Here is a 25,147-nt window from a genome sequence, read left to right as displayed (position 1 = left end):
TTTACAGCCTTTAGACGTTGTATGTCATATACTGAAGTTCTGCTGCTGTGTTGAACTTATAGCGCAGTTGGTAGAGTTGTGAACTGTGAAAAGGAGGTTCGTGTCCACAACCCGCCAAATATTTTTCCCACATTTTGTTTTTTAAAAGATTATGGGTTCTCTCATTATGTAATAGAAGTATTATGAAAAACGATGTTTTTTCTTCTTAATAATGTATATGCTGCAGTTCTTGTAGCAAATGTTTCGGCAATGGCCAGAAGTCTTAATGTGACTGCCAGTCTATGTCAGAAGGTAACACAAGTTACGCACTAGATCTTTCAGCTATTACGAAACTTTTTGCGAAATATATATATCTACCTCTGGGTTTATGTACTGGCTCAAGTTTGTATTTATTTTATTTATTTTCACTTCTAGTTCCGTAGCACCAAATTGAGGAGCAAATCTCCAAGGTCACGGTACGTGTCAGTACATGAAATTACAATATGAAAGTAATAACAGATAAAACAAAATGTTTATGAATCTAGAAAAGTCAAACTACATCTACATGACTACTCTGCAATTCACATTTAAGTGCTGGCAGAGGGTTCATCGAACCACAATCATACTATCTCTCTACCATTCCACTCCCGAATAGCGCGCGGGAAAAACGAACACCTAAACCTTTCTGTTCGAGCTCTGATTTCTCTTATTTTATTTTGATGATCATTCCTACCTATGTAGGTTGGGCTTAACAAAATATTTTCGCATTCGGAAGAGAAAGTTGGTGACTGAAATTTCGTAAATAGATCTCGCCGCGACGAAAAACGTCTTTGCTTTAATGACTTCCACTCCAACTCGCGTATCATATCTGCCACACTCTCTCCCCTATTACGTGATAATACAAAACGAGCTACCCTTTTTTGCACCCTTTCGATGTCCTCCGTCAATCCCACCTGGTAAGGATCCCACACCGCGCAGCAATATTCTAACAGAGGGCGAACGAGTGTAGCGTAAGCTGTCTCTTTAGTGGACTTACCTGCACATTTGAATGAGGGAGAATCCTCGACTGGAAGTGAAGTGCTAGCGCACGAGGCGCTTCTCCTTCTGGCATGACGTTTTCGGTAGGGATATACTTGACGTGTGGTTCTGCTTGACTTCTGTTTTGTTGCATCTTCTAAGTGTCTTGCCAATGAAACGCAACCTTTGGCTCGCCTTCCCCACAATATTATCTATGTGGTCTTTCCAACTGAAGTTGTTCGTAATTTTAACACCCAGGTACTTAGTTGAATTGACAGCCTTGAGAATTGTACTATTTATCAAGTAACCGAATTCCAACGGATTTCTTTTGGAACTCATGTGGATCACCTCACACTTTTCGTTATTTAGCGTCAACTGCCACCTGCCACACCATACAGCAATCTTTTCTAAATCGCTTTGCAACTGGTACTGGTCTTCGGTTGACCTTACTAAACGGTAAATTACAGCATCATCTGCGAACAACCAAAGAGAACTGCTCAGATTGTCGCCCAGGTCATTTATATAGATCAGGAACAGCAGAGGTCCCAGGACGCTTCACTGGGGAACACCTGATATCACTTCAGTTTTACTCGATGATTTGCCGTCTATTACTACGAACTGCGACCTTCCTGACAGAAAATCACGAATCCAGTCGCACAACTGAGACGATACCCCATAGGCCCGCAGCTTGATTAGAAGTCGCTTGTGAGGAACGATGTCAAAAGCTTTCCGAAAATCCAGAAATACGGAATCAACCTGATATCCCCTGTCGATAGCGGCCATTACTTCGTGCGAATAAAGAGCTAGCTGCGTTGCACAAGAACGACGTTTTCTGAAACCATGCTGATTACGTATCAATAGATCGTTCCCTTCGAGGTGATTCATAATGTTCGAATACAGTATATGCTCCAAAACCCTACTGCAAACCGACGTCAATGATATAGGTCTGTAGTTCGATGGATTACTCCTACTACCCTTCTTAAACACTGGTGCGACCTGCGCAATTTTCCAATCTATAGGTACAGATCTATCGGTGAGCGAGCGGTTGTATATGATTGCTAAGTGGGGGGCTATTGTATCAGCGTAATCTGAAAGGAACCTAATCGGTATACAATCTGGACCTGAAGACTTGCCCGTATCAAGCGATTTGAGTTGCTTCGCAACCCCTAAGGTATCTACTGCTAAGAAACTCATGCCAGCAGCTGTTCCTGTTTCAAATTCTGGAATATTCCATTCGTCTTCCCTGGTGAAGCAATTTCGGAAAACTGCGTTCAATAACTCCGCTTTAGCGGCACAGTCGTCGGTAACAGTACCATCGGCACTGCGCAGCGAAGGTATTGACTGCGTCTTGCCGCTTGTGTACTTTACATACGACCAGAATTTCTTCGGATTTTCTACCAAATTTCGAGACAATGTTTCGTTGTGGAACCTATTAAAGACATCTCGCATTGAAGTCCGTGCCAAATTTCGCGCGTCTGTAAATTTTAGCCAATCTTCGGGATTTCGCGTTCTTCTGAACTTCGCATGCTTTTTCCGTTGCCTCTGCAACAGCGTTCGGACCTGATTTGTGTACCATGGGGGATCAGTTCCATCTCTTACCAATTTATGAGGTATGAATCTCTCAATAGCTGTTGCTACTATATCTTTGAATTTGAGCCACATCTCGTCTACATTTGCATAGTCAGTTACGAAGGAATGTAGGTTGTTGGTTTAAATAAACGCAATCAACACTATAACATAGAAATCTGCTTAATTTTTCAATGAACTCCTCAGCAGAATGGAAGGACCCATGAGGATACACTTCAGTTTCGATTTGAAAGCGTATGGGTTACTGGTAAGAGTTTTGAATTCTTGTGGTAGCTACTGAAAATGGACGCAGCAGTATACTGCACAAGATTTAAGGAAGTGCGATTCAAATGCAAACTGGATTTCTGCCTAGTGTTAACTGAGTGAAAACTGCTAACTCTTGGGAATAAGCCGATATTGTTAACAAGAAACGACAGTAAAGAATATATGCAAGGTTGATTCACCTAACGTTACCGCTGGATATATTTCTTTTTTTGGTCATCAGTCTACTGACTGGTTTGATGCGGCCCGCCACGAATTCCTTTCCTGTGCTAACCTCTTCATCTCAGTAGCACTTGCAACCTACGTCCTCAATTATTTGCTTGACGTATTCCAATCTCTGTCTTCCTCTACAGCTCCCTCTAGTACCATGGAAGTCATTCCCTCATGTCTTAGCAGATGTCCTATCATCCTGTCCCTTCTCCTTATCAGTGTTTTCCACATATTCCTTTCCTCACCGATTCTGCGTAGAACCTCCTCATTCCTTACCTTATCAGTCCACCTAATTTTCAACATTCGTCTATAGCACCACATCTCAAATGCTTCGATTCTCTTCTGTTCCGGTTTTCCCACAGTCCATGTTTCACTACCATACAATGCTGTACTCCAGACGTACATCCTCAGAAATTTCTTCCTCAAATTAAGGCCGGTATTTGATATTAGTAGACTTCTCTTGGCCATAAATGCCTTGTTTGCCATAGCGAGTCTGCTTTTGATGTCCTCCTTGCTCCGTCCGTCATTGGTTATTTTACTGCCTAGGTAGCAGAATTCCTTAACTTCATTGACTTCGTGACCATCAATCCTGATGTTAAGTTTCTCGCTGTTCTCATTTCTACTACTTCTCATTACCTTCGTCTTTCTCCGATTTACTCTCAAACCATACTGTGTACTCATTAGACTGGTTATTCCGTTCAGCAGATCATTTAATTCTTCTTCACTTTCACTCAGGATAGCAGTGTCATCAGCGAATCGTATCATTGATATCCCTTCACCTTCTATTTTAATTCCACTCCTGAACCTTTCTTTTATTTCCATCATTGCTTCCTCGATGTACAGATTGAAGACTAGGGGCGAAAGGCTAAAGCCTTGTCTTACACCCTTCTTAATACGAGCACTTCGTTCTTGATCGTCCACTCTTATTATTCCCTCTTGGTTGTTGTACATATTTCGTAAACCACATCAAATACTGACGAACCGATTCCACAGACCGAACGTGAGGAGAGGGGCTAGTGTAACTGTTTAATACAAACCATACAAAAATGCACGGAAGTATGATTTTTAACACAAACCTACGTTTTTTTAAATGGAACCACGTTAGTTTTGTTAGCATATCTGAACATATAAACAAATACGTAATCAGTGCCGTTTGTTGCATTGTAAAATGTTAATTACATCCGCAGATATTGTAACCTAAAGTTGACGCTTGAAACCTACGACGTTCAGTTGCGTGTTGTAACAAACACGGGTCACGGTCGGCGAGCAGCATCTGCAAGGACATGTTTACGATGACGACCGTGTTTACGAGTGTGGCTGTAGTGCACTGTTGTGGTTTGGTCTAGCTGTCGCAGTGTCCGCATGTAGCGCTTGCTGCTATTGTTATTCTGCATTCGTCTCCGCACGCAGACCAACTGTAGTACACCGTGTTACCAGGCGTCTGTGATAGTGTAGTGATGTAGGAACTGCGACCATGGTGTATTCGATCTCTGAAAAGGCGGAGATGATACTCATCTATGGCGAGTGTCGAAGAAATGCAGCTGAAGCCTGCAAGGTGTATGCAGACCGGTACCCGAACAGAGAGCATCCAACGTGCCGCACATTGCAAAACATCTACCGCCAACTATATGCAACAGGTATTGTCGTAGCACGCAAACGTGTCCGTAACAGGCCCGTCACAGGAGAAGCGGGTGCAGTTGGTGTGTAAGCTGCTGTTGCCATGAACCCACACATGAGTACACGGGACATTGCGAGAGCCGGTGGACTGAGTCAAAGTAGTGTCATGCGCATACTGCATCGTCACCGCTTTCACCCGTTTCATGTGTCGCTACATCAGCAATTACATGGTGATGACTTTAATCATCGAGTGCAATTCTGTCAATGGGCATTAACAGAGAAAGCGTTGCAGTTCTACCTGTTTACCGATGAAGCGGGTTTCACAAACCACGGGGTAGTGAATCTACGGAACATGCATTACTGGTCCGTGGACAATCCTCGCTGGGTCAGACAGGCAGAGCGACAGCGACCGTGGACTGTAAATGTATGGTGCGGAATCATTGGCGACCACCTCATTGGTCCACACTTCATTGCAGGGGCCCAAACAGCTGCAACATACATCGCGTTTCTACAGAATGATCTGCCAACGTTGCTCGAAAATGTCCCACTGGAAACGCGTCGACGTATGTGGTATCAGCATGATGGTGCACCTGCACATTCCGCAATTAACACTAGGCTGACCCTTGACAGGATGTTCGACGGGCGTTTCATAGGACGTGGAGGACGCATAAATTGGCCAGCCCGTTCTCCTGATCTTACACCTCTGGACTTCTTTCTGTGGGGTACGTTAAAGGAGAATGTGTACCGTGATGTGCCTACAACCCCAGAGGATATGAAACAACAACGTATTGTGGCAGCCTGCGGCGACATTACACCAGATGTACTGCGGCGTGTACGACATTCATTACGCCAGAGATCGCAATTGTGTGCAGCAAATCATGGCCACCACACTGAACATCTATTGGCCTGACATGTCGGGACACACTCTATTCCACTCCGTAATTGGAAACGGAAACCACGTGTGTACGTGTACCTCACCCCTCAAGGTAATGTACATGTGCGTCAGTGAAAAAGACTAATAAAAAGGTGTTAGCATGTGGACGTAATGTGCTGTTCCAGTCTCTTCAGTACCTAAGGTCCATCACCGTTTCCTTTGGATCCCTACGTAATTCGGTACTTTCGCTGTACAGCTGTACTAGCAATTCGGTGTTCAAGCCATCGACTGATCCTAAATCTTCGTCGCGATTTTCTCCGCTTGTCTTCGAAAGTCGCAACAGAGTTTACGCAGCTATTTTAAGCGCGTCCATTTTCGCAAAGAAACTGCGTGGTTTGCGAGCCAAACAAAGCCGACAACTGCCACTGGAGAGCGCAGATCACACTAACCAGCTCGTCCCTTGCGCCGACGGCGCTGTGTCCCGTGAGATCGGATGTCACGGCCGCGATCACGTCAATGTTAGCTGCCTCGTCCCGTGTTAAGGACAGCTTTAGTCTGCAGAGTCGACAAACTTCTTGGCGCCCACTGGTGGGGTGAGCGTCCTTGCGGAATGCCGCACGCAACAGTCGCGCCTCCTCACAGCTAACGTACAAGTTACATCATGGGGACGCTGACCTCTCCGAGCATTATCACGACTGATGCAGCTTATCGAGTGATAAACGAACATTATACCTATGACGTTTTCAATTTGACGCGCTGGACAACTACTAAGCAACTGCACACTACTCCACTGCTACCCCGATCCGCTCAAGGCGGAATACTACCTGGATTGTTTGACGCTAAAGACTCAGTCAGCCGGCCGGAGTGGCCGTGCGGTTCTGGGCGCTGCAGTCTGGAGCCGAGCGACCGCTTCGGTCGCAGGTTCGAATCCTGCCTCGGGCATGGATGTGTGTGATGTCCTTAGGTTAGTTAGGTTTAATTAGTTCTAAGTTCTAGGCGACTGATGACCTGAAGTTAAGTCGCGTAGTGCTCAGAGCCATTTGAACCATTTTTTGACTCAGTCCCACAACCTACCGTGGAGGCTTCCCACTCCCGGCCATTACAAGTGGTGTCAGTAGTGGGACTGACGTCTGCAGCTGGTTCCAGGACCATGTTTCCATCCGCAACGTGCAGCAATAAAATGCAGTGGAATGAGTGTGCTGACTGATGTGAGAAATGACTGGTAATTTCAAGAAATTTTATGTTGTAGTGAAAAGTGGGTGTTTCGTTACAGCAGATCCAGCTTTTATAATGTAAAAGCTTACATTATGATGAACGAAGAGACTACCATCTGAAGCAACTGATTAGATACTGACTGAATGCTTACAATCGACCTTGGATTGACAAAAAGAGCAGATGGTTCATCTATCACACACTATATTCCAACACATTTCATTCTTTCCACATTTTGCTCCATAAACATCCTCTTTATCAATGTGTTTTGTGGTCGGCTAGAATTCTACAAATGATGTCTACGAAAGCTGCTAAGTAACTTGGCATTTCTGTGCAAGATTTTGTTTACAGATGAATCATCATCTACAAAACATGCACACATTAACCTTCACAATATCCACTTCTGATCAATGGAAAATTAACACTGGCTGAGGGAGGTAATCTGCCATCGTGGGGTGTCAGCTTTTCAACAATCGCGTCAATGGAGCCGGTTTTATTGATGATACTCCAGATATTCACAATTTTCTACAGTTCCTAACTGATGTGCTGTCGTAGTTATTAGATAACAGTGGGCTGGGCATAATGCAATCCATGGGTTACTAACATAATGGGTGCCGTTTCCGTTCCGCACAGATAATTACAGACATTCTTAACAGAACATTCAAAAAGCTGAAAAATTCATATTTCAATACTGCGAAGAATGTTGAACAAATAATTCTTTATTTGTTATAGATTTAGATCATCTTCAGGTAACACACATTTATTCACCATAGCCTACATGGCACTGTTCTTACTGTGGTGTCAAATAAAATAAAAGTTCACTGTTGTCAACAATAAATACATTATACGGCCAATAGTAAAATAAAATGCTACTTCTCAGGCAAAAGAAATGTATGGCCGTGCTTCAAAATGCATACCATTAATAGAAAATTCTGGTAGATGTTGCGAATCTCACGTTATTACAAAAGTTTTCAGTGGTATAACTTTCGGCAATACATATTATTCACTCATTCTGATATGCGTCGTATTTTCATTAGTCCTATCGATAAACAAATTGTTGCTCTAAGCTCTTCATCTTCCAGTTCTAAATCGACAGTGAAAGCTACCCTCATTAAAGTACTGTAATACTGTGAGGTGGACCGTAAGCAGTCGGTCTGTTTCTGGAAAAGAAAGGTGATTCCACTATATTATCAGCCCACTGTGCATTTTCATCAGCTCTAATCCTCTTATCTATACGAGTTACAAGTTAATTATTTGATTTCTGTGTTCAGCCAGAGATGTAAAGGTAAGTTTTCCAAGTGCCACTGAGTGTAAATCATCAATGTTCTTCTCTCTCCCTTCAATGTGAAAGTACTAAGGGGCTGCTGTATCTACATTACACCTACTGTTCTTGTATTTAATTGCACAGCTCTCCTGTATTGTCTGAAGCACATCTGACTGATTTGTGCATGTGACCTATGATCCCTATTTCTGACTTGCGTTGCTTTGTGCTGCTTGGAACTTTCGTGCAGTACCTCACCCGTTCATATGCTTCTTAGCTTAGCTGTAATGAGTGGCCTCTACGTGTTACATTGGCTGTGTGTCGTTGCTCTTCTGCTACCAGGGGTTGCAGTTCAATCTCCTACCGTAATGGGAGGCATCCGTCTTCACTCTACAGGCCACTCACATCCCGGATACGTTAGTCAGTCGAGTCCGTGCACGATGCTACACTTCTCAAAATGTGGCCACCTACTAAACTGTGCATGTAAAAATGTTTAATATTAGAACTATCATAGTGTAAGTGAATGTAATCACCATATTAAGCAGCAACTGGACTGCCGATAGCGTTACTACCGTTGATATAGTTTAACAATCAGAACTGTTTCCAAATATTCAACGTATGTAAAGCTGAAGCAGAGCACTTCATAATTCGCAGAGCACCTGATCATCTGCAGCCTTTGCTGGACGATAACTGTATTATAATCCAAGTTAGGATGCTATGAAACAGGACGACTGCACTGGAACTTAAGTAAATCTCTGTTTTGACGCAGCCTACGTTATGGTCACATGAGAACTTCGACATGCTGGTCTTCGTATTGCTGAGGGACAATTTAGTGATTTTTGTAATTGGTAACCCAAAGAAAAAGAAGGTGGTAACAAAGGGTCGTCACATATGCTTATTTTTGATGTTATATTCGTTGTGGGTGACACAGAAAACAGGTTCAATTCGCTATTCATAAATTGAATCAGATCTGATCTTACTACAGTCTAATGATTTCAAAACCGACGTAATGACAGTCACAAGAAAATAGCCACACAGATTAAAAATTAGTACTGATAATAAGCCAGGTGAACATATCTTTCTTTTTTATTAGGTTGTGATATGGGTTATAACTGTAACAACGATAAATAGATAAGACTAAACAAATACTGAATTGGGAAGAACAGGATCTGGGAATAGTATAATGCCAATCGAAAATGAGATACTGTTTGTAGTAAAATTATTTATTGTTTACCCCAGAGTGTGATTTTTTAATTACAAAAGCAAGTGATATTTGTTCGTCACAGACGCCGAGTTTCAAAACAAACTGTTAGATTCTGAGAAACACTCAAAAATTTATCAAAATTTACTCAGATTCTGTAGTGCACATGGCAAATAGCTGACACAGGAAATAATATATACGCAATTGTGAAGTGGACGGAACAGAAAACCGACAGTAGCATCAGTACGTATAAAAAAAGCCTACACACTGAAAAGCAAGCAGAAGGAATTGTTATCTTACTAGTTTGCACAATAAGAGAATGCAGAAATCGGAAATAATGTAGCCGTCTGCAAAGCAGACATTTGCACCAATAAATTTCAATCACGAGACGAGAAAATTAGAATTAAAATTTTAAAGCTCTACATACACGGTTGTGAAGCGACCAAAAGGAACTGCTGTTTCACTAATGTGCAAATTCACTGAAACCAGAAAATTTAGAATATTGCACACATCTGTGAAACAGGCTTTTGGATGAACGAAATTCAAGCACGCTTTTGGATGAATGAATTTCAGTCACACAGAAAAAAAGTAAACAAATAAATACATAAACACGTAAATAAATGAAAATATAACTTTGCATACATGTCTGTTAAGCAGCCAAAGAGAATTAAATGATTTAATAAGGATATTCATAGTAGGCAGTGAATTGAAAATAATGTACAAGTTTGTGAAATGGAATTTTGCTTTTTAACTTTACATACACGGCTGTGAAGCATCAAAAGGAATTCCTATTTGATTATTATGCGTAATCGTAAAAACAGAAAATTTAAACCATACTCGTCAGTGAGACTGACAGAGTGGTTCACCGAGCACTTTCATAAGCAACGAAATCCCAAACAAACGAATGGTCTTAAAGATACAAATTAGGCAAATGCAGTAATGGCTAGATTTCTGCCGACTTCTCAGACAGTTGCTCGACATTTCTACTACAATCACTCAGAGTACAAATTAAATTTACACAGCTAGTTAATGACAGTCAGTATGCAGAACCTCAATAACCACATAAACATGACGACAAACAATTGAGCCCTTTGGCCAGCTAGTATCAAATACGAAAATAAATACACACATCAAAAAAAGTTTTGCATCACCTCGGTACCGAGAGTTCCAGAACCTGTTCAGAAAATTGGAATAGAGATCAACACAAACATCATTTCCGCACTTTTTATTGCTCATGAAAACCACACATTGCGTGTTGTACCACCATACAGCGATACCTTCAGAGGTGGTGGTCCAAGGACGTCGTCTTGCATTGATGCATACCTGCATTCGTCGTCGCAAACTGTCCACAAGTTCATCAAGGCAGACTGTCCCACTCCTCAACGGCGATTCAGCGTAGATCCCTCAGAGTGGTTAGTGGGTCACGTCGTCCATAAACAGTCCATTTCAATCTATCCCAGGCATGTTCGAGAGGGTTCATATCTGGAGAACATGCTGGCGACTCTAGTCGAGCAATGTCGTTATCCTGAGGGAAGTCATTCGCAAGATGTGCACGATGGGGGCGCGAATTGTCGTCCTTGAAGACGAATGCTTCGCCAATATTTTGCCGATAGAGTTGCACTATCGGTCGGAAGATGACATTCATGTATTGTACAGTCATTATGGCGCCTTCCATGATCACCAGTGGCGTACGTCGGCCCCACACAATGCCACTCCAAAACAGCAGGGAACCTCCACCTTGCTGCACTCGCTGGACAGTGTGTCTAAGGCGTTCAGCCTGACCGGGTTGCCTCCAAACACGTCTCCGACGATTGTCTGGTTGAAGGCATATGCGGCACTCATCAGTGAAGAGAACGTGATGCCAATCCTGAGTGGTCCATTCGGCATGTTGTTGGGCCCATCTGTACCGCTCTGTTTGGTGTTGTGGTTGCAAATATGGACCTCGCCATGGACGTTGGGAGTGAAGATGCACATCATGCACCAATGACTGCACGAAAAGCATTATTCAACATGGTGGCGCTGCTGTCTGGGTTCCGCCAAGCCATAATCCGTAGGTAGCGGTCATCCACTGCAGTTGTAACCCTTGAGTGGCCTGAGCGAGGCATGTCATTGACAGTTTCTCTCTCTCTGTATCTCCTCCGTGTCAAAACAACATCGCTTTGGTCCACTTCGAGACGCCTGGACACTTCCCTTGTTGAGAGCCCTTAGTGGCACAAAGTAACAATGCGGACGCGACCGAACCGCGGTATTGACCGTTTAGGCATTATTGAACTACAGACGACACGAGCCGTGCGCCTTCCTCCTGGTGGAATGACTGGAACTGATCGGCTGTCGGGCCCCATCCGTCTACTAGGCGACGGTCATGCATGGTTGTTTACATCTTTGGGCGGGTTTAGTGACATCTCTGAACAGTCAAAGGGATTGTGACTGTGATACAACATCCACAGTCAACGTCTATCTTCGGGAGTTCTAGGTACCGGGTGATCCAAAACATTTTTCTGATGTGTGTGCGAGGCGTGTTTTTTTAAATAAGTACCGTTTTGAAATTAAAAAAAAAAGACGAGCCAAGATATCTCAATAATTTTATTTTTACATGAAAGCGTGATCTTAATCTACGCACTGACGCCATTACAGTCTGATTCTTCCTTGTTTACGTTGTGTACTGAGAGTTTAAGATGCCTCCGATAATCGTGAGTCCCGCTGACTGCGAAGTACAGGCTGTTATAAGATTTCTTTGTGCTAAAGGCTTTTTTAAAAGCGATCCATATTCATCGTGCGATCTGGCAGTTTGCGGAGAAAACATTATGAGTGATGGAATGGTAAGAAAGTGGGTGAGAGCATTTAAAGATGGCCGCACAAATGTGCATGATGAACAACGGAGTGGGTGTCCTTCGGTCGTTAATGAAAGTTTGGTGCGGAAAGTGGACAATAAGGTGAGAGAAAATAGACGCTTTACGATTTCCTCCTTGCGGGATGACTGTCCTAATGTTTGTCGTAGTTTTTTGTATGGCATTGTGACCGAGCACTTGAATTACCGAAAATTGTGTGCACGTTGGGTACCGAAAATGTTGACGGATGTGCACAAAACCAAACGTTTAGACAGTGCATTGACTTTCCTTGAGCGCTACCACAACGACGGTGATGATTTCTTAAGCCAAATTGTTACGAGCGATGAAATATGGGTGGCCTACGTCACACCAGAATCAAAGTAACAGTCCATGGAAGTGGAGCAAGGGCATCGTTTTGCTGCAAGACAATGCCCGTTCGCATGTGGCAAATCAGACCAAAGATCTCATCACATCTTTTCGATGCGAAACTCTAGATCATCCTCCGTTCAGCCCCGATATTGCGCCCAGTGACTACCATCTGTTCCTGCACTTGAAGAAACACCTGGGCGGTCAGCGTCTTCAAGACGATGAAGTCAAAACAGTGGTGATGCAATGGTTAACAAGTCAGGCGGCAGACTTCTGTGAGGAGGGTATTCAAAAACTGGTACAACGTTAGGACAAGTGCCTCAATATTGACGGAAATTATCTAGAAAAGTAGATTACGGTACAGGCTTTCATGTGAAAATAAAATTATTGAGATATCTTAGCACGTCTTTTTTTAATTTCAAAGCGGTACTTACTTAAAAAAGCTCGCCTCGTATAATAAGGCACTTAAATACAGGACACAATAATAGACACTGAAGTTAAATCCAGAAAACACATACCCCTCATGAAACTGAATAAGTAGGCCTACTTGTTTTAGAAAGATTCTTATCGCCAGTGAGCCACACAAAGGCATCGGCCTAATGCCAAAATAACCAACGACATTCAGAATGACTACACAGTGCTGTTCGTGACTTAAAGCCAACAAAAAGTTGTTCACTGTCGTTCCTGTATCAGGCAGAAGATAATCACAGACAGTGTACGTGACCAAGTCCACCACCCAAAGCAGCACGAACACGCCGCAAGTTCAACTCCAGAGTATGGCCCGCCACTGCACAGGCAGGATGAAGTTGCAACTCCTCTGGATGCGGAAGTGCATCCCGAGGTGCAAGCCGCTACACCAGGTGGGGCTCCATCACAACAAGCCAAACCACAGGCATCACGTTTGAGGTGAGCTTGCAGAGCCGTCCCAGGCGCCACCACACGGGGCGCCAAGAAAGCTGCAGCTAAGCAACGCTAGGCAAAGAATTTCCTCAAGCACAGGAATCGACATAGCCACACGCATGGTTCAGATAACGTTCAATGCAGCCCGAAAGAAAAAACTAGAATAGAAACACAAGGCTATAAGATTGAAAAATAAGAAACTGCGAAAGAAGGGCTGAATGGGAAACAAAGATGACGCAAGGAAGTGGAAGGGACATTTAAATAGAATGTGTAATAGCAGAATAGCAAAGCTACAAGCCAGTGAAACGGAGTATTGGAAGACCTAGGAAGATGCGAGGCCCCACTGTAGTGCTTAACCTCCATAAATACTTCTCAGTCGAGCCACAATTCTTTAGTAGAAGGTGGTACAGGCGACTTACAGTATGACTGCTCACTCTTATTCACCGGCACTACGAGTTTTAAGATAATCCTTCCCTGGATTACCTCAGTAAATCGACATGCAGAACTTCCCACCATCTGTTCTGTGAAAAGTTCTCACAGATGTAGGTTGTAGCAGTTCTCGTAATGTACTAGAACTGTTCAGAGGTGTGGATAGTCCAACTATGCAGCTACAGTTGGATTTGCAGATTTCTATTCTACTTTAAATAGTATTTACGGCGCATTTATTAACGTACACCGTAAAATAGTTCACACTCAATTAATCAATTAATTCGATACAATCAATATAAAAAATTTCTTAAAATCAATAGCACTGGCGGCACAAGAGATCAGATCTGGAATGCATACAAACACTGACTGAATAGTTTGGCACACAACGGGAAGCTCTAGTGTACTTCGTGTGACTCCGGGATGAGTCATACATCGTCGGCAGAATATTAATTATCATTTTTGTTTCTTAATATAAACTGTTAACTGCAATTATGATAGCAAAGTTTTAATTACCTTAGGACGCCCTTTAAGTTATTATGTCAAAATTGGCTTATTTAGTGTAAGCATATATATTTAATATAAGAAATGCGTTAGTTTCAAGACTGAAATTTGGTGAATCCCCATCGTTTACAATTACCAAGTTAGGCTGGGCGAGCACAGGCGATCTTTCAGTTGACGCGACTGAACAACCCTTGTCGCTGGGTACATTAAGGAGAGCACACTGTTACAGGAAAATCGCGAGTACTCTCAGTGGCGCCAAGGATTTCACAGAAACAGTTTGTTTGGTGGCGAGTTTACTCTGACGAAGAGCAAGACAACAGCACAAATACCGTTACTGGCTACATCCAGTTGTTAAGTCAAAGACTGTTGAAAGACCAGTTTTACAAATTACACGAAGAGTTGCGAAAGCACCCGAATAAATTCCTTCAGTCCTTGAATAGCTTGGACTCAGTGCTTCAATCAATAGGACCCGAAATAACAAAATAAGACATGGCATGGAGAAAGTCTGGCGGAAATATGTACCACCTGTGGAGCGCTTAGCAGTGGCATTGAGGTAAGCATACTTTTATTGCCCTTTTACGTCACTGATCAGATACATCAAGAACACCGCTACTATAAGTCAAAATTCGCGAACCTGTTTCCTGTGAAAACGGCAAAACCAAGTTTCTGAATTCTTGTTGTCGTTATCAGCACAGGGGCGCAGTTTGTGGAGGTTATGTTTCATTTAGGACATTTGACGAATACGGCTGAAGAAATGAAGTTGGAGAATAAGTTGCTTGAGTGGTGCTGCTATGACGCATGTTCGACAGCCACGGAAAAATTGGTGAAATCTGATAATATCTGGTATCCTTCATCACGTTCAGTACTTCTACTTTCGCGTAATGTTTTTGTCCCACGGCATGGGGACAAGCATTAAAGGAAAATTTTTGACCTCGTTATTAGCAGTTGTGTAAATGTCTACAGGTTCTTGATAGGGCAGAAAAACTCAAGACGACTGGATGATTACTGATTGCCAAACAGTTTGTAGACAGAACTGACTTTCCAACTTGCACTGATGCTGTGGACGGAAGACATGTATGACTGAAAAAAACTGCTATCAGTGGCTAAGAGCTTTTAATTACATTAATTTTTTTCGACAGGGTGCAGTGGGCGCTGAGTACTATTTCACCTCACAGACGTGGACTCACAAGGCACCAGTGAGTATACTAATGTATTGCAAGAAATCTAACACCTGTCGAAGACTGAAAGCAAATCAGTCAAACGTTCCAAGTCCTCAATAATTCCTTCACGGCGAGTAAGGAGGATAACTCCGGCCTTTTAAATTTTGCAGGAGATGTAGCATTTGTACTATATAAACACATTTCACTGCCTTATTCTAAGAGAAACCTGACAATGAAACGGCGTGTTCTTAATTAATGTCTTTGTGGTTCTCGTATAATGGTGGAATGTACTTTTGGGATTTAGGGTAACAAGTGGTACATATTTCATCGCTCTATCGATGTGGATGTCCGTTTTTCAGACATTATCATAAAAGCGTGTTGTATTCTACATAATTTCGCAAGAAGAAATCACGGTGGCCGATCAAGGACGAGTCACAGGGATGCCTTCAGCAAAGCTGTGAGCCTATAGGAATAAGAGCTGATACGTGTGACATGCAAATAAGGTATTATTTTGCAAATTACTTTGTGACTCCACTAGCATCAGTACCTTGACCATATGACAAAATTTAAATTGTGGCAATGGCGAATGAATTCAAATAGTGAACTATGAAACTTTCCTGGCTCAAGCAGTTCAATCCAGTTCCAAGTGATGCTGCAGCAGCACACTTCTCCTCATAGTTTCTCTTTCAAATTGTGATCACTGTATTTTTTCTTAAATTTCTTATTGTAGACAGCTGGCCTCTTTTCCGCTTCTACAATTAGTCTTCCTGAATAGAAAACGCAACTTGCAATGTCATCCATATCGCAACTCTGGCCATCAGACATGATGCTGCCATACAGACGTTGTCTGTCTGCAACAGAATGCGAGAGCGAGCCCATGCCATTGCCTGTGATTCATTCAACATCTGCTACTATCGCGTCGCAAGTGAAATAGGGCAAGTCGCGTCTTTTAGATCGCCGCTACAGTTTGACAGCAGGTGTGCACGCTAGTATCCAGCCACCGCGTTTCACTCTTGCTACAAACAAGTCGCCAGTGCTCGCCAGGCCTTCAGTTTTGCTCTCACGACTTGCACTGTCTTCCCATCCCACTGGCATACTTTCAACACCATGTGGCGTTACCAACCTAGTAGTCTGCGCTCCAACCGTGGGGACTGCTTCTTACTCGCCACAGTGACGATCTGTATTGACGCTTTACGAGAGCGAATTATTCATCTTAACCGCAGCGCTCGAATGCAATGTCGAAATAACAAAAGAGTTAACTGTTGTTCGTAATTAGAGGAAGCTCTCAAAGAGAGGGAATGACTAGAACAACAAAGAATCACACAGTCTAAAATTCCTTTAAACGCAAGGAAAAGGCTTAGTGCTGCTTAAATTACACACCTCGTAACACAAGATGATGATGGCAAGATAGTGCAATAATGATTAGTATATTTTTATTGATCAGGTAGGGTTTTTGATTATTTTCCCATAGCCATTTGTAAATATCGCTACTGTAATTAGGCCAATACCCGAACAATTATTTGCATTCTGAGTGGTCAATAAAACGAGTGACGTATGTAAAAGTTTTGTAAATGGTATGTATTGCAATCAATACATGAATCAATTAAAAGGAAAAAAAAATCCAGGTGGGGTTTTTGATTATTTTCCCATAGCAATTTGTAAATACCGCTACTGTAATTAGGACATTACCCGAACAATTATTTGCATTCCGAGTGCTCAATAAAACGAGTGACGTATGTAAAAGTTTTGTAAATGGTATGTATTGCAGTAAATACATGATTCAATTAAAAGGAAAAAAAAATCATGTTTCCGCCCGGGATCGAACCGGGGACCTTGCGCGTGTGAAGCGCACGTGATAACCACTACACTACGGAAACGTTGAGATATGTTCACCTAACGATGAGTATAAGCAATTCCGTGCTGAAGTAATTCAACATTAACTTGGAATAATAGTTTTTGAATGCTGTTTTATCAATGTTAATGTGAGTTTTCAAATAATTACATCTAAAATGCATCTAAGTAATATCTTATGCTGATGAATTTTGTACCACCAGTAATTTTCAAATGTCCTGAAGCGGACAGCTTGAGTATTTTTCGCTGTACCATAAAACAACTTCCCTTTCGTTTTGTTTATTACGAACGGAAGGAACGATTCCTTATATGTATTTGTACGTACCGTAAATTACATTGACAGATCACTGGTCAAATCGCAAGTGTGGTTTCTTTGCGAGGAGCATATGCGAGCGGCACCGTTACTTTTAAATTCTTGCATTTGACGTTGAAACCAAAATTTTCAAATTTCATAAAAAATTCTTCCCAAGGAAACTTACATCTGTCTTTAGCGACTAGTTATCTCTGTAAAATTCTCGCATGAGTGGAACAGGTCTGTGATTAATGCATACTCAGGGCCGGTTCCAGGGATTTAGCCACCCCGTGCGAAAATTTCAAGCGCCGCTTCCCCCCTCCTCCCCACTTTCACATATCACACTCATTCGTCAGTTTGCTGTGAATATGTATATAAGATCAAAGCAGCAGCATGTGATGCGTTTGCGGTGCAACACATTTTAAGCCATAACTAATACGTCAACGAAGATTAATTTACGTCACCGGCAGAGCATACAACTAAAATCTGTTCAATTTTTTAAGTTACTTGATCAGAGGATGAGCGTTTTACTGATTAACTGTTGTGTAAATCGCAGGTTCTTGAAGGCACTTTGTACAGACGTTTCTCTTCACATGCGGCACATATTCGTCGCAGCACATAATTAAGGCAAATAAACAAAGGCACGTCTATTCACTGCGCATTGAACAATGGCCGGGACACGGAAAGATAAATATTTATATTAGGTATAATCTACTGCTGTTATTGTCAATATCGATACCAATTTGTCACGTACTTCGCCATTAGACAAAACAAATGTACGCATAGCCTACAATAAATCCACACTACGCAAAGTGTGACAAACATAAATCAATTAAACCAAAAATTAATGAAAAATATGTGTGAAAGACTTGGCTTACATGGCATTTTTCTTGCTTTGGCACCAACGAACTTCTGGCTTCACCAACGTTGACACTACTTTAAGTTCATCTTTAAAATCGACAAGACTGATGTCCTTAGCCTTCTGTGACTAAAACTCGCACAGCTTGGAACACCTTTCACTTAGAACGTCGGGTGACATGTCCTTAATTTTACTAATGTCACACAAACAATCAAAGAGCTCACTGCGACTTCTGAGTTGTTGAAATCCTCACTCCGAGCGCATATTATAACATCCAGTACTTTAAAATAAAAATCTACTTTGTACTGCAATTCTGGATCTTCAATTTTCTCATCTTCTCCCTCATACTGAAACTGTTTCTTCTTCCTTCGCTTTCATATGTACGTTGCACCGCCTACGTCTGGGTTTTCTGTATCGAGTTGGGTTGCCAGTTCCTTAGCGTGAAGCACATAATCTTGGAATTTGGTGTTCTCCCTGCACTTTGTGAAATGCTTTGTTATTTTTTCGAGTAAGTCAACAGCTTTCGATATATTTGCGGTAATATTTTGTAGGTGTTTGCTGACAACATTGATATGGAGTCATACATCATACCGTATTACCAGTGAACAAAGGAACGAAAATCACGAATAAGGTTTGCCAAACTACAAGACTCATGTGCAATCATTCTGTCGGTATTTTCGTTTTCGCTTATTTCAACTACGGCATCGTAGATCCCTATGTTATAGTTGACAGCAGCGATTGCATCGATCCTACTTTGCCATCTTGTCGTAATCAGTGGCTTCAACGTTAGGGTAGATATACGATAATTCAGGACTGCCCAACGTCGCGTAGACGCAGAAAAGAAATCATAAATTTTTCTCACCAAACAAAATAATGGAACTGCGTACTCTTATGCTTTTGCAGCATCATTACAACTAGATTTAAGGAATGACTACTGCAGGGAACATAATCTGCCTTAGGATTTATATCTAAAATCCTCTTTTGCATTTTTTATGTTCTTGCCTTTCATGTTAAAACCGTTATCATAGCTCTGGCCCCTCATGTCCTCCATCTACCGAAGGCTTGCTCTGATTTACGTCTACATCTGCATTTGTGCTTACATCATTCTGATCAAAATCTTTAAGATGGAAAATTTTTCCTAACGAAAATTTCAATGTTTTGTCTACATATTCTCTTTCCGTTCGTCTTTTCCTGTACTGGCTGCCTCAGACATTCCAACAGTTTGTAAAATTCGCAATAACTTATAGCCTAATGAAAACGCATCGCGTCACAGTGAGAAAGCGTTTTCACACCAAACTAATAACTTACCTCTGCCAGCTGAATGTACAATGATCAACTTTTAACACAATCGTTATTGTCTTTACTGAACAGCCTCCAAAAGGAACGATACGGCCGGTGATAGAACTGACTTTGCCTACATTATTATTGTTCGAAGTTAATAGACGAAAGTAAATTGTGTCTGGCAAATCAAATATGTTTCTAGTAAGTGCACCACATACAGACCTATGTTGGCTCCACAATCCACAGTTCGACCACTATATGAAACACTTAACTCGCTACTTAGCTGTTAACAAACAAGGCAAGCGACCATTCTTGCTATGTAATGAAACTGCCAACTGAGCACGGCTTATCTACTGTGCACGGCTGCCAACTCCCAAAAATATTTGCCCCGTAAACTCTAGTCGAAACATCCCTAAGACTCATTATTCATTACCTGAAACCTCTAAAAGCAAATATCCATATTTTGCTGATGATTTTACTTAGTTGCAAATTATTCAACATTTCAAACATAATTCCAGCTTTTTATGAATCATTCGAAGTTTTAATGCTAATGTCAAACAAACTTATCATTTTGAATGGATTATGTGTAATTCAAGATCTGCATTTTGTTGCAGAGAAATATGAACTATAAAAACCGTCTTAGGCATTTCAGTGCACAACCTACTTCATAACTTTTTATAAACTTTTTTACAATAATGTAAATAGAAAATGTGCGTCAAATACCAGCATTTGAAATTGTTATCCATAAACCTATAAAAAGAGAAACAGAGAGGCCATATTTCGAAATATCTTCGTAATCGTAGTGTTGAAAACGAACAATTCCATAGTGAATGTATTATTGTGTTTATAATTGCTCTATGTTAGAAACAGACTTGTGGAAGTCTGTGGAAGATTGGTACAAATACCGTTAAGTAACTAAACAGCAATCAAATACTTAAAACTTTAAGTCCCTTTTTTAATTCGCGAACATTGGCGCGATCCCGCTGTCACCTATTTCACGATACCGTTATGGGAACGAGACAACAACCAGTGCTGTTCTATGGGTGACGAATAAAACACCTTTTTGAACAGGAGTAAAAGAATATAATATGATTATATACGCACTTATTATTTTATATGCGCATAGAACCACTGTCTATCAATGTGCTCGGCAATAAATAATTCCAATTTTTTGTGGGATCCACGTTTTTTTCGTAAATCGGAGCGCACTGTTTCTGTACCGTGATAATTTTCAACAAGACCCTTGATTTTATGAATAATTTGTGTTTCCAAATTATTCTCACATTTCTATATTTATGCAAGATGGCACGGTTGTCCCCTCCCTCAACCCCTTGAGACGACCATGCGCCACTTTGTTTTCGTCTTCTCCATCGACATCGCGCACAATTTTTTAAGTTTTTCTGTCGAAAAGTTGCAGCGAACGGGTGACACTTAAGCTTGTGTATCGAATCTGCATGACTTTGGTATTAAATGTCCCTCCCTTAATTCATTAGGTTCGCGACGTTTTAAATAATGGTGATAAGCTACATTCTACATTTTTCTTTTTTGCTTTCGGAGTGCTCCTTACACTCGGTATGTCATTAAGACACACATTTACGGATTACTCCATCGTGAATTGCAATTTGTCGGAAGACTTCTTATTGACGGAACTCTGTATTTCTTACTAGCAGGAGACCAGCCTATTTAATCCCGGACAGACGACAGAGTCTCATCAGACGTACGTAGCGTGGGGCGCTGATCGCGGAACTGGAAACGACGAGGTGTATCTGGACCACTGGACATATTATTCGACAGGATTTGGATTCAAATATCTGCCCAACTACCTTGGTTTTAGTTTTCTGTGAATTCCCTAAATTACTTCAGGTGAACCCCGAATAGGTTCCTCTGATATGAAGACAGGCGACTCGTTCTCCTGCTATTCTACACTGATCAGCCAGAACATTATGACCACCTGCCTATGCTGCGCGGGGTAGCCGCTCGGTCTAGGGCGCCTTGTCACAGTTCGCTGGGCTCCCCCCGTCGGAGCGGAGGTTCGAGTCCTCCCTCGGACACGGGTGTGTGTGTTGTCCTTAACGTTAAGTTAGTCTAAGCCAGGTAAAATAGTGTGTAAGTCTAGGGATCGATGACCTCAGCAGCTTGGTCTCACAGGAACTTACCACAAATTTCCAATTTTACCACCTGCCTAACAGATAATATGTCCACCTCTGACACGGACAAAAAAGTGGCGAGGCGTCGTGGCATAGAAGCAGTGAGGCCTTGGTAGGTCGCTGAAGGCCATTGGCACCATATCTGAACACACACACACACACAGACACACACACACAGGTCACCTTATTCCCGTAAACTCCGGGGAGGAGGGCGATTAGCCTTAATGCCACATTCAGTCACATCACTGATTTGTTCGATCGGATTCAGATCTGGGGAACTGGGGCCAAGCACATCAATTGGAACTCGTCACTGTGTTTCTCGAACCACACCACCCACTTCTGGCTTGTGACACTGTGCACTATGTTGTTGAAAAATGTCACTGTCATCGGGAAACATGATCGTCATGAAGGGGAGCACCAGTATACGATACTCCTTGGCCCTCATGCTGCCTTGCAGGAGCTCCGCTGGACCCATGGACGCCCACCTCAAAGTTCTCCAGAGTATGATGGAGCCGCCGCTCGCTTGTTTCCGTCCCGCGGTACAAGTGTCAAGGAGCGGTTCTCCTGGAAGACGACGGATCGCGCCCTCCCGTCGACACGATGACGAAGGTATAGGGGTTCATCAGACCATCAATGGCTCTGAGCACTATGGGACTTAACAGCTATGGTCATCAGTCCCCTAGAACTTAGAACTACTTAAACCTAACTAACCTAAGGACATCACACAACACCCAGTCATCACGAGACCATCAATACTCTGCCAACATCCAGTGCCGATGGTCACGTGCCCGTTTCAGTAGTAGTTACCGATGTCGTGGTGTTAACACTGGCACATGCGTGGGTCGTCGTCTGCGGAGCCCCATTGTTAGGAGTGTTCAGTGCACTGTGTATTCACTCTTGTACTCTGTTCAGTTCCACCACAGTTCGCCACATGTCCTGTTTTACCAGTCAGCCTACGACTCCTTACGTCTGTAATGAGAATGGCCGCCCAACCCCACGACGTCTGGACGTGGTTTCACCAAGTGTTGAACACACTCACCACAGCACTCCTCGAACACACGACAAGTCGTGCTGCTAATTCTCATGCCGAGCCTCCGGGCCCTCATAATCTGCCCCCGGTCAACCTCAGATCGAACGCGCGCCTTCCCCCGTTCTAAACACGGATAGAACGCTTACTGATACTACATGCACCGTGCGTGGGACTACCAGTCATTCCCGGCCAGGTGTCGCTGCTATCGCCTGGACGGGTCTGTGTCGGTAGCAGGTCGGTGGTCATAATGGTCTGGCTGATCAGTACAACAGCATAAGCGAATGCCCTGTATCTCGCTGTGACGTGATATGGGGATTATTCTGACATACACGAAAGTTTGTTGACGATCGACGCTTGTTGCATTCACTGACAACACTCTTTGAAGATAGGAAAACGTCAAGACGAAAACTGTGTGATATTACTTGAACACTCCTTCAGTTGTTAAAACTTTTGTTTACACCTTAATTTCAATTTTCTATAAGTATAATGAATCTAGCCTCCTTGAAGCTTTCGCATGTGAACTGAAATTTCGATTCCATATAAATTTTGTCCCCCCCATGAACCATAGACCTTGCCGTTTGTGGGGAGACTTGCGTACCTCAGCGATACAGATAGCCGTACCGTAGGTGCAACCACAACGGATGGGTACCTGTTGAGAGGCCAGACAAACGTGTGGTTCCTGAAGAGGGGCAGCAGCCTTTTCAGTAGTTGCAGGGGCAACAGTCTGGATGATTGACTGATCCGGTCTTGTAACACTAACCAAAACGGCCTTGCTGTGCTGGTGCTGCGAACGTCTGAAAGCAAGGGGAAACTACAGCCGTAATTTTCCCCAAGGGCATGCAGCTTTACTGTATGGTTAAATGATGATGGCGTCCTCTTGGGTAAAATATTCCGCAGGTAAAATAGTCCCCCATTCGGATCTCTGGGCGGGGACTACTCAAGAGGACGTCGTTATCAGGAGAATGAAAACTGCCGTTCTACGGATCGGAGAGCGGAATGTCAGGTCCCTTAATCGGGCAGATAGGTTAGAAAATTTAAAGAGGGAAATGGATAGGTTAAAGTTAGATATAGTGGGAATTAGCGAAGTTCGGTGGCAGGAGGAACAATACTTTTGGTCAGGTGAATACAGAGTTATAAATACAAAATCAAATAGGGGTAATGAAGGAATACGTTTAATAATGAATAAAAAAAATAGGAGTGCGGGTAAGCTACTACAAACAGCATAGTGAACGCATTATTGTGGCCAAGATAGACACGAAGCCCACGCCTACTACAGTAGTACAAGTTTATATGCCAACTAGCTCTGCAGATGACGAAGAAATTGAAGAAATATATGATGAGATAAAAGAAATTATTCAGGTAGTGAAGGGAGACGAAAATTTAATAGTCATGGGTGACTGGAATTCGGTAGTAGGAAAAGGGAGAGAAGGAAACATAGTAGCTGAATATGGATTGGGGCTAAGAAATGAAAGAGGAAGCCGCCTGGTAGAATTTTGCACAGAGCACAACTTTATCATAGCTAACACTTGGTTCAAGAATAATGAAAGAAGGTTGTATACATAGAAGAGGCCTGGAGGTACTCGAAGGTGTCAGATAGATTATATAATGGTAAGACAGAGATTTAGGAACTAGGTTTTAAATTGTAAGACATTTCCAGGGGCAGATGTGGACTCTGACCACAATCTATTGGTTATGAACAGTAGATTAAAACTGAAGAAACTGCAAAAAGGTGGGAATTTAAGGAGTTGGGACCTGGATAAACTGACTAAAACAGAGGTTGTACAGAGTTTCAGGGAGAGCATAAGGGAACAATTGACAAGAACGGGGGAAAGAAATACAGCAGAAGAAGAATGGGTAGCTTTGAGGGATGAAGTAGTGAAGGCAGAATGGTTCAAATGGTTCAAATGGCTCTGAGCACTATGGGACTTAACAGCTGTGGTCATCAGTCCCCTAGAACTTAGAACTACTTAAACCTAACTAACCTAAGGACATCACACACATCCATGCCCGAGGCAGGATTCGAACCTGCGACCGTAGCAGTCGCGCGGTTCCGGACTGCGCGCCTAGAACCGCGAGACCACCGCGGCCGGCTGGTGAAGGCAGAAGAGGATCAAGAAGGTAAAAAGAAGAGGGCTAGTAGAAATCCTTGAGTACCGGATGAAATATTGAATTTAATTGATGAAAGGAGAAAATATAAAAATGCAGTAAATGAAGCAGGCAAAAAGGAAGACAAACGTCTCAAAAATGAGATCGACAGGAAGTGAAAAATGGCTAAGCAGGGGTG

At 42.5% G+C, this 25,147-nt stretch overlaps 1 non-coding gene across 1 annotated transcript; it reads right to left on the bottom strand.

Annotated features, from left to right (window-relative positions):
- Positions 1-17,207: 17,207 nt before the first annotated feature.
- On the bottom strand, positions 17,208-17,280 carry Trnav-cac (transfer RNA valine (anticodon CAC)). Its single transcript has one exon. It is a non-coding gene; the product is annotated as a tRNA-Val (tRNA).
- Positions 17,281-25,147: the final 7,867 nt, after the last annotated feature.

The sequence above is a fragment of the Schistocerca cancellata genome, chromosome 2 (genome assembly GCF_023864275.1).
Source record: "Schistocerca cancellata isolate TAMUIC-IGC-003103 chromosome 2, iqSchCanc2.1, whole genome shotgun sequence".
NCBI classification, from domain to species: Eukaryota; Metazoa; Arthropoda; class Insecta; order Orthoptera; family Acrididae; genus Schistocerca; species Schistocerca cancellata.
Note: the sequence above shows the minus strand (reverse complement) of the source record. Positions and strands in the feature narration are given on the sequence as shown.